The sequence below is a fragment of the Prunus avium genome, chromosome 4 (genome assembly GCF_965620075.1).
Source record: "Prunus avium chromosome 4, drPruAviu1.hap1.1, whole genome shotgun sequence".
NCBI lineage: Eukaryota > Viridiplantae > Streptophyta > Magnoliopsida > Rosales > Rosaceae > Prunus > Prunus avium.
Window position 1 is genome coordinate 23,974,958 of NC_142287.1, and position 14,883 is coordinate 23,989,840.

The following is a 14,883-nucleotide window of genomic DNA, read 5'->3' on the forward strand; positions in this document are numbered from 1 at the left end:
CCCACTGATATTAAAAAAATAACCATCAACACTACCTTTTCGAGGTCGGCAATCCACTAGAGCTTCAAGGTTGCAAGCAGCTATTCAGAAGACATAACTAAAGGGAGGGGTTCGCGATTCCAAACAGAGAGCAAGAGACCAAATAGGGGGAGAAAGAGACATAACGAAGCTAGAGAGAGAAAGAGCTGCGCTATGAGAAAGAGAGCAAAGAGAGAGACACAGAGTTGCGCTAGAGACAGAGAGAGCCAAGAGAGACACAGAGAGCTGCGTTAGACAGAAACCAAACAAAAAGAGAGCTGTGCCAGAGAGAGAGAGAGAGAGAGAGCTGAGTGACCTAAGAGAGAACAAAATTTCTGAAGTTGTGAAAATTCAACAATAAGTGGACAATAATTTTATATTTATAGGTGATAGTTGTACAAATATTGGGGGGGTGGTATTTTTAGTTAAGATTATAAAATTGGGGGTATATACCGCTATTTCCCAATTAAAAACACGTTGGTCAACACTATAAAACACAAGTACCTTTTGGGTTTAGCTAGAGTGAGTTAGTTATATATCCAAGTTAGAGTGAAAATATCACACACATAGGTACTCAACAAAATGAAGTTCACAGGAGGAGGCATGCTCTGTTTCTTTTGGTACTCTTTTGTTCTTGTTTCCTCTGCTTTTTCAGCTCAAAGCTTCAAGGAAAATGAAGAAATTCAAAGGTCTCAGTTCCCAGATGGCTTCTTGTTTGGAGCCAGCACTTCATCTTACCAGGCATTTTTCTCTTCGTCTTCTTCCTCTTCTTGAATTTGCTACCTCTTTTGATTTTATAAGGTTGAAGGTGCTTATCTTGAAGATGGCAAGAGCCTAAGCAACTGGGATGTCTTCTGCCACACTCCAGGTAAACAAAGAACTAACAATGTTGTCAGAACCCCACCGCCCCACCCCCCCACCAAAAAAAAAACTAATCTTGACACTTAATATTTTCATGGATTTTCAGCAAATTAATGTATATATTTTAAAAATACTTCAGGAACAATAGAAAGTAATGAGAATGGGGATGTTGCAGACGACCATTACCATCGCTACTTAGTAAGTCTTCAGAACAATTAAAGGAGAAAACAAACACATAAAATATAGTGAGCAAATTAATTAACTTTTTGAGATGAATTGTGTATGTATATGAATTTATATAGGAAGACATTGAGCTGATGCATTCCCTGGGAATGAATTCATATCGCATCTCTATTTCATGGGCTAGAATTCTACCCGGTATGTTGTTTCATATTATCTTAATTAATTAGTTTTTTTGGTTAATCTGGGATATTTGCAACTCAATTAAAATGATCTTCTTGAGCTAAAAACAGATGGGATGCTCGGCAAAACCAATCCAAGTGGGATCACCTTTTATAACAAACTTATAGACCATCTGTTGCTCAAAGGTGCATAATCTGATCTTAAATTCAAGACCAATTAAAATTTTCTAAATTAAAATATATCTATATGCATGATTTGGATTTTGGATGCATAATGCAGGGATAGAGCCATTTGTGACAGTTCACCACTATGACATGCCCCAAGTTCTAGAACAAAGAGATGGGGGTTGGCTTAGTCCGCTATTACGGTATGATTTTTATTTCTATTTTTGAAACAACACTATATTTGGAACTCTTGGCAATTAAGCTTTTACTGATCTTGCAACATTTTATTGAATTCTTTGTTGTTGAAGGGAAGAATTTGCACATTTTGCCTCCATATGCTTCAAGAGCTTTGGGGACAGGGTGAAGTACTGGATTACCTTCAATGAACCCAATCTCGTGAGTGAGTTTGCCTATATAAGGGGATGGTACCCACCAGTTCATTGTTCACCCCCTTTTGGGAACTGTTCAAGTGGCAACTCTGATACCGAGCCTCTCATCGCAATGCACAACATTTTACTAGCTCATGCCATGGCAGTTGACACATATCGTAGGGTTTTTTGGGTACGTAATTCGGTAATTGCATGTAAACATTGTTTGACATGTTTTGGTCTGACATATAAGCATAAATAATTTCTCAAAAGCACAGAAAGACACATATCAAACTGTGATTTGTCTATAGGGAATTTGAACTTGTATTTTCCATTGCGATGCGAATATGAACTTGTTCTTAGCTGAAGTTGGAAACGTACCACTTATTGGGTTTAAATTTGAGGGTGTATATATCATATATGTGATAACTTTTATGTTGACACAGCCAAAACAGCATGGGTTTATTGGAATTGTTGCAAATGCACACATGTATGAACCGCTGAGAGATGATGAAAGGGATCGGCATGCTGTTGATAGAGCTTTGGCTTTCAATGTCGCATGTTAAGTGTTTATTTTTCTAATCTGTGTTTCTACCAATTTGCTTATAATATTATAAGATCTGATCACAGCACAATAGAATAGAAGTGTAGAAATTAAGAGTACACAAAGCATGACTAAACTTTTTTTCTTTTCTTAACAGGATGTTTGATCCTTTAGTGCATGGAGATTACCCTTCTGAAATGCGCGAATGCCCTGGATTGGAATTGCCAAGGTTTTCCCACAACGAAAAACAGCTATTAAGAGGCAGCATAGATTTTATAGGCTTCAACCACTATTCAACTCTATACGTCAAGGACTGTATCCACTCTGCTTGCCCCTTAGGCGGTGACCATGCCATTAGAGGCTTTCTCAACACAACCGGGTATCGAGATGGCGTACCAATTGGAGAACCGGTATATCGAACATTACTCTTGATATAATCAGTGGGACATGTTACGTTATCAGACTATAATGCATGACATGCCCGTGCCTTGCAAACAAAATCATTTGGCAACATAATTTTGGCATAGCTATTGTACCCTTGCATCATCAGCCTTGTTATTTCCCCCTTCTTTTCTTGGATAAATTTTCATAATTTATTTCTTCTTCCATGGCTATTGGATTTTGGTTTAACAAGGTGCTCTCAACTTGTGCTGTGTTTCAAAGACTGGAATGCCTAGGTTTTTTGTGGTTCCGAGAGGCATGGAGAAGATGTGCTTGATTATCTAAAGCAAAGATACAATAACAAGCCCATGTTTATTACTGAAAACGGTAAAGCCAATATCACAACTTGTGATTGAAAACCTGTTCATATATCCAACAATTTTCTCAACTATGTGGCAGGATACTCTTCACCAACCCCACAGACTGAACTACAAGATTGGAACAGGATCAAGTTTCACAAAGCTTACATGGCCTCTGTGGCCAGAGCAATAAGGTATCATCAATGAATTAGTTCTTCGGTAATCCTCAAAGCAATGATATAAATTTTCAATATTAATTTTGAAATTCTAATTGACAGGAATGGGGCTGATGTTCGTGGATATTTCATTTGGTCCTTGATGGATAATTTTGAGTGGCTCAGTGGATACACCACAAGATTTGGTTTATATTATGTCGATCGAAAAACGCTTCACCGAACTCCAAAGCTTTCTGCAGGATGGTTTGCTAGTTTTCTCAGAAACAGTAGTCACAACGATAATATTATATTTAGCCAACTGGAAGCTAAAGTTGCTGAAATGTAGAAAAAGTCCTTGTTAATGATAATGATGAGACTTGTAAGACTTTTTGGCCAAAATTATTATGGCTTGTAATAGGGTAAATTACTCAAATGGTCCTCAAATTTATACCCGATTTACATTTTGGTCCCTCAATTAAATTATTTGTTCAAATGGTCCATCAACTCTATATTAATCGCTCCATTGATCCTACCGCTAAATTATGTTAATGTTGCCGTCAAATGTACGGGTAAAACCATCCATAACTGTCCTATGTTCCCCAAATAGGTGATAAAGTGGTGATACATAGGTGATAAATGGGCAATATAGTAGTGATAAAAGGGTGATACATAGGTCAAAAGTCTTATTTACCCCCACAAATGTGGCATGTTGCTCGCATGACTAAATTTAACAGAAAATGTAACGGTAGGACCAAAGTGCCGATTAAGAAAGAGTTGGTGGACCATTTGAAAGAATAATTTAGTTTAGAGACCAAAATGTAAATCGGGTACAAATTTGAGGATCATTTGAGTAATTTACCCCTTGTAATATTATATTAAAGAGCTTTTAGCTAGCTACTTCATTTGGCCACCCTAAAAATCAATTTTGGGCATAAGAGAAATTGAAACCACCTGTTTATCTCCATATGCAAAACTCTAAATAATTGGCAAATGAAAAGACCCTTCAAACAAGTAATGAATTTTTTTCTTTTTTGATTCACTTCTGTTTTTTCATAAGGTTTGTTCGTTGTCCCAGAAATAGAATGCAGTGAATTATAGATGGCCCCTCACCTTGTGTATTAAATATTCTTGCAAGTGGGATCTAGCTCACTGGAGAAGTACCTTGATTTGCAGACTAATGGTCTCAGATTTGTAATCCCATGAAACATTGGGAGTGTGTGTGAGAAAACTCTCTCCCCCTATATCGCTTGTATAAAAATAAATAAATAAATAAAGTTCTTGCCATACCTTGTGACGGAGCCACTCTTAGACTTGGAGTGGCCTTAGCCCTCCATTTTTTTTTATCTCTCCTCTATTATATTATATATAACACATAAAATCTGTGATAAACCACTTATAATTTAAGTTGAAGTTCCCTCTAAAACAAATTAGACATGACTAAATTAGAAATATTTAGCTCTAAACATGTACTTATTGAATACTTAGGTATTTTATCTACTTGTATTTTCTATTTTGGCCCCCTAATTTTACAATTCTAGCTCCGCCCCATACCCAAATGTTGATATATATACCAACTTGATACCACGAAAATCGAAACCAACAAAATGGAGTTCAGGGGAGGCAAGCTCTGTTTCTTGTGCTCGTGCTCTGTTTTCCTCATTTTCTCTGTTTTTTAGCTCAAAGTTTCGAACAAGATGAAGAAAAAGTCCAAAGGTCTCAGTACCCAGATGACTTCTTCTTTGGTGCATCCACTTCATCTTATCAGGCATTTTCCTCTTCTTCTTCTTCTTCTCATCAAACTCTTTCTTTATTTCTGCAACTATCTGAACTTTGAATTGGCTTTTCATTCAAATTTATAAGGTTGAAGGTGCTTATCTTGAAGATGGTAAGAGCCTAAGCAATTGGGATTTTTTCACTCAAATTCCAGGTAACTCTAAATATCATTTACTACAAAGCTGTTCTGTAACTCTCCATGGATCTTTGTACTCACCAAATTAATTTCTGCACAGGAAAAATAGAGGATAATGACAATGGAGAAGTTGCAGACGACCATTACAACAGCTACTTGGTATTGATCTTTCCATCCGCACTCTTTCATATTCTCAAGTTTCTGAAAGTAACTTGTGTGTATATGAATCTATATGTAGGAAGACAATGAGCTAATGCATTCCCTAGGGACAAATGCACACCGGTTCTCCATGTCCTGGGCAAGAATTCTACCCGGTATGGTGCCGGCTTTGTGTATCTTCATTTGGTTTATGGTTTAATCTTGTTTTTTATTTGCTTTTTTCTGTTAATCTGGGATTGTTACAACTTAGTTTAAATTTGAAATGATCTTCTTGAGCCATTCACAGATGGGATACTCGGCTCAGTCAATCCAAGAGGGATCATCTTTTATAATAAACTTATAGACAATCTGCTAAGCAAAGGTACCTGTGCACACACGAGTCCCACTTCACAATGTGATTCAATTCTTAAGGACCATACAAGTAAACAAATTAGCGAAATTAGACAACGTATAGTCATCTGATTCTAATTGTGCCACAATGCAGGAATATAGCCATTTGTGACCCTTCACCAAGTCAGAATTGCTACAAGGTCATTGTGGGGCAGGTCATTGCTCTATTCTTTAGTCATCTGATTCTAAGTTCTTAGAGACTTATTTTATAATTGAAAGGGGTACTTATTACAACAAGGTCATGTTGTTTGGATTGAAGAACGCCGGAGCAACGTACCAGAAGATGGTGAACAAGATTTTTAAGAAGCAGATCGGCAAAACAATGGAGGTCTACGTCGCCAATATGCTGGTCAAAGCTCCCCAGCCATGACAACTGTGTTTGTTAAAAACAATTAGAGTTGAATTAGAGAATAAATTAGTTTTAATCTCAACTTTATTTGTAACAATTAAAAGAGAAAACAAACACATAATAAATATATAGTGGGCAAATTAATCAACTTTTTTGAAAATAACTTGTGTATATGAATTTATATAGGAAGACATTGAGCTGATGCATTCCCTAGAAATGAATTTAAAAAAACACTATATTTGGAACTCTGGGCAATTAATCTTTCACGGATTTTAAAGATTTTATTGAACTCTTTGTTGTTGAAAGGAAGAATTTGCACATTTTGCCTCCGTATGCTTCAAGAGTTTTGGGGTACGTAATTCGGTAATTGCATGTAAACATCGCTTGACATATTTTGGTCTGATATATAAGTATAAATAATTTCTCAGAAGCACATAAAGATATTTTTTGTACATGTGTAAAACTGTGATCTATCAATGAGGAAGAATGACTCCTTCGAGAAAACAACAAAGTATTTTCCACTGTTAATATGAGCTCGTTCTTAGCCAAAGTTGGAAATGTTACCACCAATTGGGTTTAAATTTGAGGGAGCATCTATATAACTGTAATGTTGATACAGCCAAAACAACATGGGTTTATTGGAATTGTTGCAAATACGCACACGTATGAACCGCTTAGAGATGATGAAAGGGATCGACTTGCTGTTGATAGAGCTTTGACTTTAAATGTGGCATGGTAAGTGCTTATTTTCTAATCTGTGTGTACCAATTTTACTTATAATATTATAAGGTGCATATGATTTTGATGCCAAAAAGTATTTAGGGTATTGCATAACACAACACAAAAGAAGTGTACAAATTTAGAGTACACAAATGCATGACTATAACTTCTTTTTCTTTCTAAACAGGGTGGTTGATCCTTTAGTGCTTGGAGATTACCCTGCGGAAATGCGAGAATGCCCTGGCTTGGAATTGCCAGTGTTAATAATCGTTAATATATATTCGGAATAAGGTACTGCATACCTTGCGGAAGATTCCAAGTGAAAAACCGCTTGCAATTACTAGCCCGCCGAGATGCTTCCACGTCACGAACACGCCAACAAGATTCTACACGTTCCTCGTCTCCAAGGTCGTTGGATTGGCTATGAAAGTTACTCCATTGATTCCACGTACCCAAGACCAAGGCTCTTGGTGAATTGCCTAAAGGAGAGTGTTTAGGGAGATATGAGGTTTCTCTCTTTGTGGGTGTAAAACTCACTACAACTCTTTGATATGCACTCACACTTCTTGTCTCACACACACCAACTTAGAGAGTATGCACTAATGCTTCTCATCATCTCTTCACTTGCACACACTCCATCTATTTATAGGAGTTGTCTTAGCTCATCTCAAGAGAGCATAAAACATACACTAGTGCTTAAGTTGGTAGTGCCTTAAAACAAGGTTTAGTGCCTTAAAACAAGGATTAGTGTAGTGCCATAAAACAAGGCTAAGTGCCTTAATTTGTGTAGTGCCATAAAACAAGGCTAAGTGCCTTAATTTGTGTAGTGCCATAAAACAAGGATTAGTGCATAATCATTGTTTTATTACATCTCCCACTCACCCACATAGGGTGTGATAACTTGTTTTATTACATCTCCCACTCACCCACATAGGGTGTGATAACCTCATAATCATCTTAAACCTCTTGTATACACTCTTCTTCTCATACAGGAAATGGGTCGTGCGACCTTGCGAGAAAAAACGTACAGCTACAAGAGCACATTTTATTAAGTCATCACCAAACTAATAAAAGTGCATCATTTGAAATCATCTCGTACATACCCCAGACTTATTCAGACTACACCGGTATCAGCACTCTTAACCCCTCATAAAAGCAGTGCTTCACCCCAAATATGTATTGTACTCATGACATGTCATCAACAAATATGACATAGACGCTGGCCAGCTATGAGTCACAAAAACATGGTGTATTGTCGAACAGTCTTCCTTAAGCGCTAATATCAATCCAACTAGACTTAACTGCTTTCTTAGACATGCCCCTTGAGACCTTATAATTGATCCTAGGGAAACAAGCTAAAGTAGCAACATCAAGCATCCTCTTCATGACATAGGCTAAAGTCAACTAAGGGTACATTTTTAGGATCTTAATTAATGATCCAAGTGGCTCACATAGTGATGAAGCAGGGATTCATTCATCGCTCCCACTGTCGATCGCATCTAGCACATACAGTATAAAATGTATGCTATGACGTATTCTCATAAAATGAGCATGTCACTTGTCCAAGAATTGGACATACGTCATACGAATCTTAGTCTAGACATTACACAAATGTCTAACTTGAGTTCTAGTCTCAGTCACCCTCTCGGTGCCTGTCTGGAATCTCACATTCGGCTCAATACAGGCTTCATAGATTTTATGGCAATTTTCTATGATCGACCTCTTTCCTTTTTCAAGGTCTCATCTTAGCTCCAACTAAGGCGACATTTAGAGAAGTGTTTTATCTTGCTGCCTACTTGGGCGCAAATATACATATATGTCATAATATGTTGTCTAAGCTTTTTAGAACATAACACAAATGTCTCATCTTGCTCGCTATCTCAGCGCCAAGGTGAATCTCCCATGTGAGTGGGCTGACTCAAGCCTGGTGACAAATCTTTGTGCAAAAACCATATCAATCATTCTAGAACAAGTACCATGGAAAAAACGATTAACATTGCATTAATAATAAAGTCAATTACAAAATAGGTATACTAAAACCTTCGTAGTCCCATACTCCTAATATGAGAAAGGAACACATCTCTAGCAATGGGTTTAGTGAGAGGATCAGCAACCATATTGCCACTTGAGATATGCTTTAATATAACCTCTCCTTGTGCTACCCTCTGTCTGATATAGTGATATCTGACATCTATGTGTTTGGATTTTCCATGGTATTTCGGATCCTTTACATATGCCAAAGCAGATGTACTATCTGAGTAAACAAGTACTGCCTCACAGGTTTTGGCTGTATAGTTTAGTCGTTGCAAGAATCTTCTTAACCAAACAGCTTCCTGAACTGCTGCTGAGCAAGCAACATATTCCGACTCCATTGTGGATAGGGCTATGCAAGACTGTTTCTTGCTACACCAAGAGATAGCTCCACCTCCAAGTATAAAAGCATAACCAGAGGTGGATTTGCGTTCATCTCTGTCATTGGCCCAATCTGCATCGCTGTAACCTCTAAGTCTCAAATCGCCACCATGGTAGCATAAGACAAGATCAGCGGTGCCTTGCAGATATCGAAAAATTCTCTTTACTACTTTCCAATGAGCAGGTCCAGGATTATTTTGATAACGGCTCACCATACCAACTGCATGACAGATGTCTGGCCGTGTACACAACATAGCGTACATTAGACTTCCTATCGCAGATGCATAAGGAACTTTGGTCATTTGGTTTCTTTCCTCATCATTTTTAGGACATTGGTCAAGGGTTAGGACACATCCTTTTTCCATTGGTGTGTCTATGGGTTTGGAGTGATGCATACGAAAACGTTCAAGTATCTTCTTAATGTAAGTCTCTTGAGACAAACCGAGAAGTCCTTTTGAACGGTCTCTTATGATTTTCACTCCTAGCACATAATTTGCCTCACCCATGTCCTTCATTTCAAACTTTGCGGACAACCACTTCTTAGTGGCGACAATGGAATCCATGTCATTTCCTGCTATGAGAATGTCATCAACATACAATGAAAGAATCTGAACATTTTCCTTGGATCGTTTTAGATACACACAGTAGTCTTCTTCAACCATCTCAAAACCAAAGGAGATGATTGAGGTATGAAATCTAATGTTCCACTGTCTAGACGCTTGTTTGAGGCCATAAATAGAACGTTTGAGACGGCAAACTTTGCGCTCTTGTCCTTTGACCTCAAAACCCATTGGTTGATCCATATAGATCTCTTCATCTAGATCTCCATTGAGAAATGCAGTCTTAACATCCATTTGAAAAAGGTTCAAATCCTTTTGTGCGACAATAGCGAGGATTAGGCGAATAGATGCAAATCTCACCACAGGGGAGAAAGTATCATCATAGTCTATACCCTCTCTTTGAGTATAGCCTTTTGTCACAAGACGTGCCTTGTACTTGTCAATTGAACCGTCCGCTTTGCGTTTGATTTTCAAGACCCATTTGTTTCCAACGGTCTTGCGCCCAGGCGGAAGGTCAACTAACTCCCAGACCTTGTTTTTGTCCATTGAGCTTATCTCATCTTGCATAGCAGTCATCCACTCTTTACTAGCTAAAGATGATAGCGCTTCCTTATAAGAAGCACGCTCTTCTTCATCTATTGGAGTACACAAGAAAGTTTCCCCTTCAATTTCAAAAAATCGACGGGGAATATTTCCTCGTTTGCTCTTGCGCACCATTAAATCTTGAGTTTCTAGCGGTGTACCATCCTTTGGTATACTCCCACTAGGTTGCAGATCATTGTCACTTTCTTTAGCGATTACTGGATTAGGAGTCAATTCCCCATCCTCGCTTAAAGATTGTGAAATATCTTCACTTCCTTCCAACTCATGGAGGTCAAGATTCTTTTGGGCATCACCAATGCTAGGAAAATCATTCTCTATGAAATTCACATTTCGGGAATCTATTCAGTCATTCCTCCATCAGCATGTTCACCATACATCACATAGCCTTTCGAGTGCTCGCAATACCTTATGAAGATATGTTTTTTACCTCGAGGGCCAAGCTTTCCATGCTTGTGGAAAGTATTATGAACAAAACCAGCTGATCCCCAAGGGCGCAAATGCCCCAAATTGGGCTTTTCGCCTTTCCATAATTCATAAGGGGTTGAAGTGACTGATTGGGAAGGCACTCGGTTAAGAATGTAGGCAGCAGTTAATATTGCATCTCCCCAAAATGAAATTGGGAGATTAGCTTGCGCCATCATAGACCTAACCATGTCTAATAAAGTTCTATTCCTTCTCTCCGCAACACCATTTTGTTGCGGTGTATAAGGAACAGTAAGTTGTCTGCGTATCCCCTTATTTTCACATAGTTCTTTAAACTGTTCAGATAAGTACTCGCGTCCGCGGTCTGTGCGAAGAGCCTTTAAACTCTTCTCTGTCTGATTCTCAACCTCAGCTATAAAACGCTTGAAACAATCCAAGGCTTCATAGCGGTGAGCGATCAGATAGACATAACCATATCGCGTGTAATCATCAATAAATGTGAGAAAATAAGAGGCGCCATGACGTGCCTTCACACTCATAGGTCCACAAATGTCCGAGTGAACTAACTCTAGCGGTTGAGTAGCTCTCTTAGCCTTACCAAAAGGCTTTCTTATAGCTTTACCAGCCAGACAACATTCACATATAGGTAGGTCAACTTTAGCGAGTGAGCCTAAAAGACCTTATCTAGCTAACCTTGTCATCCTGTCACGTCCTATATGTCCTAGTCTAGCATGCCAAGTTGCAGAATCAACATGTACATCAGCATAAGCTATATAAGAAGATGAGTAATCAGAATCATTCAAATCCAAATAAAAGAAGTTACTCCTTAAAAAACCATGACCAACAATTGTACCATCCAATAACACATCCAAACCAAAAGCAGAAAACTTAAAACAATATCCATCACGCAAACACTCTAAAACTGAAAATAGATTATGCTGAATTCCAGGAACGTAGAGCACATTATTGAGGAGCAATGTGCGCCCATTGCGCATCTGAAGTTGATATGAACCAACTCCCAAAGCTTCTATACGGCTTCCATCACCCATGAACACACCAGAGGTGCCCTTTGGAATTCGTCGATAATCCAAAAAACCTTCTCGATCTCGAGTCACATGTTTGGTTGCTCCCGTATCTACAATCCACCCAGAGGACGTATTAGCAACTAAAACATGCTCACATACATATATGTGGGAAGGTTTAGTCAAGAAAGATACCTTCTTCGGCTCAGTACAATCACGAGCGAAGTGACCCTTCTTATCACAGTTATAGCATTTGACTTTGGACAAGTCTTTCTTCCCACCACGCTTGCCCCGACGGCGCTTGGTTTTGTTGTCATCCTTTGGTGCAAGCTTGTTTGCCCCATCCTGCTTATCTGTCTTTCCTTTTCCTTTACGCTTAGACCATTTAGTCTTAGACGTGCCACCCTGGGCGAAAAGGACAGTAGCATTGGTCGCCTCTTGGCGCTCCGATTCTAGCTCAACATGACGAGAAATATCAGAAAAGTTCTTGATATTCTCATTATGTGTCATGATTTGTTTCATGGAGCTCCATGAATCTGGCAGGGATCTGATGACTGCCTGCACTTGTTGCTCATCAGTGAGGGTATTTCCAGCAGCTTTTAAGTCACGTATCATGCTAGAAAGCACCCTTAAGTGCTCATGAATCGTGTGCTTAGGATTTTTGCGGTATACCTCAAACTTCAGGACCAAACTTCTAAGTCGAGTGGTGGACGTACCACCAAAATCAAACTTTAGTTGATTCCATAAAGCCTTGGCAGTAGGGTAGCTCTCATATCCCCCAATAAGATCATTGTGCATGCTGCTTAGCATAGTAAAGCGCGCACAACGATCCTTTTTGAACCAAATCTGATAAGCTTCAAGATCACGGCGATGTTGGGCCGTTTGCCCAGCCTCAGGTTCGACCATTGAATTGGTTAATGTTTCCAATAACTCCTGCTCATTCAAGAGATATTGAATTTTCCTATGCCAAATATCATAGTTGGTACCCTCAAGTTTGTCTCCCTTATTTAGGTCAGCAACAACATTTTTGGTGGCCATTATCTATAACACACAAGGATTGACTTTAGTATTGTTTTGCACATTTCTATTTGTTTCAAAAATAAATTGAAAAGAATTATCCTTCCTTACAAATTTGGACTCGAAAATTTGCTATGCTTATAATCATCACCCAAAAAAGCAAGTCTAAATAAACATTTTCAATTACTTTTAAACAAATTTCTACTTAGAAAACACAAAGTTTCCAACCAAACAAATGTTTGCGCAGTTTCATAAAAGCGCATGGGCCTCTCATAGATCTAAAATTGGGAATCCATTTAATAGGTTAACCAATGAAAGTCCACCGAAAAAATGTGACCAGGTAAGTTTCGGGAGTAGTGGTGGAGATGAACTCGCTTAAATACCATTTCCTCTTAAACACCAAAGGTGTTTCCTAAATAACTTGCCTAGACATCACACATTTTTGGGTAGTCAATTCCACTAGTATGACCCATAAATTAACTCAACCAATCTTAAGTCCATATTTGGCATGCTAAATATGAACAACTTAATAACATATTTAGTTTCTAAATGACATGTCATTATGTTGCAACTTCATAAACAAACAATTATTCATTTATTCCAAGTGATACTTTAGCCAAATGATTTTTAGAAAATAGACGGGAGGAGTCCACGATTGGATTCCGTATGTCTAAGATGAAGCTCTACAAAGGGCATATGTGCTCTCACGCGCCTTCAAAGAGGATGTGTTCACAAAGAACACTGTTCACGAAGAACACTGTTCATATGCTGAAATTTCCAGAAAAAAATTTCCAGATTTTCATGATCATTTGGCCATCTTTGGAGACCTCTATCTCCTTCGTTATGCATCCAAATGACACATACAATATATCATTGGAAAGCTCATGCAACAGAGAATATGCTAATGCAAAGAAACAGCATAGAAAAACAATATAACAGCATACAAACATGCTCTAAAAAACTCGAAAACAAACTGTTTTTCATGCTCTTTGGTTTCAATTTTTCTCCTAAACCACTTCTTTAAATTGTACGAAAATTTAAAGGTAAGTTCTCATCACATAGAGGAACATACTTCATGGAAAGAAAACATCAAAAAACAATCAAACAAGTTTCTTGGTTCATGCTTTCATGGTAGTTCTTGCGGAAGAAAAAAAAAACACATTCTCATGCATCATAACATGGCGAAAAGCAAGCATACAAGCTCTGATACCACTGTTAATAATCGTTAATATATATTCGGAATAAGGTACTGCATACCTTGCGGAAGATTCCAAGTGAAAAACCGCTTGCAATTACTAGCCCGCCGAGATGCTTCCACGTCACGAACACGCCAACAAGATTCTACACGTTCCTCGTCTCCAAGGTCGTTGGATTGGCTATGAAAGTTACTCCATTGATTCCACGTACCCAAGACCAAGGCTCTTGGTGAATTGCCTAAAGGAGAGTGTTTAGGGAGATATGAGGTTTCTCTCTTTGTGGGTGTAAAACTCACTACAACTCTTTGATATGCACTCACACTTCTTGTCTCACACACACCAACTTAGAGAGTATGCACTAATGCTTCTCATCATCTCTTCACTTGCACACACTCCATCTATTTATAGGAGTTGTCTTAGCTCATCTCAAGAGAGCATAAAACATACACTAGTGCTTAAGTTGGTAGTGCCTTAAAACAAGGTTTAGTGCCTTAAAACAAGGATTAGTGTAGTGCCATAAAACAAGGCTAAGTGCCTTAATTTGTGTAGTGCCATAAAACAAGGCTAAGTGCCTTAATTTGTGTAGTGCCATAAAACAAGGATTAGTGCATAATCATTGTTTTATTACATCTCCCACTCACCCACATAGGGTGTGATAACTTGTTTTATTACACCAAGGTTTTCCCCCAGTGAAAAAGAGTTGTTAACTTAAGAGGCAGCATCGATTTCATCAATGTGAACCACTATTCAACTTTATATGCAAGGACTGTATCCACTCTGCTTGCCCCTTAGAGCAAGTCCACCGCATGCCCTTTTGCCAGGGCAACAGGCCCCCCCAGCAGGAAATGGACCTCCAGCGCAGGAAAAGCAGCCCGGGCAAGCCTTGGGTCCCACCAGCCCGGGCAAGCCC

General features: G+C 38.6%; 2 pseudogenes across 1 annotated transcript; both read left to right on the plus strand.

Annotated features, from left to right (window-relative positions):
- The first annotated feature begins 574 nt into the window (after nt 1-574).
- Nucleotides 575-4,040, plus strand: LOC110752767 (beta-glucosidase 18-like; annotated as a pseudogene). The gene is made up of 12 exons (XR_015835046.1): nt 575-759; nt 820-886; nt 1,019-1,077; nt 1,182-1,257; nt 1,353-1,427; nt 1,522-1,609; nt 1,715-1,967; nt 2,221-2,335; nt 2,475-2,728; nt 2,982-3,086; nt 3,159-3,252; nt 3,337-4,040. The product of XR_015835046.1 is annotated as a beta-glucosidase 18-like (transcript).
- A 777-nt stretch (nt 4,041-4,817) lies between these two features.
- LOC110752616 (beta-glucosidase 18-like) lies at nt 4,818-7,030 on the plus strand (annotated as a pseudogene).
- Nucleotides 7,031-14,883: the final 7,853 nt, after the last annotated feature.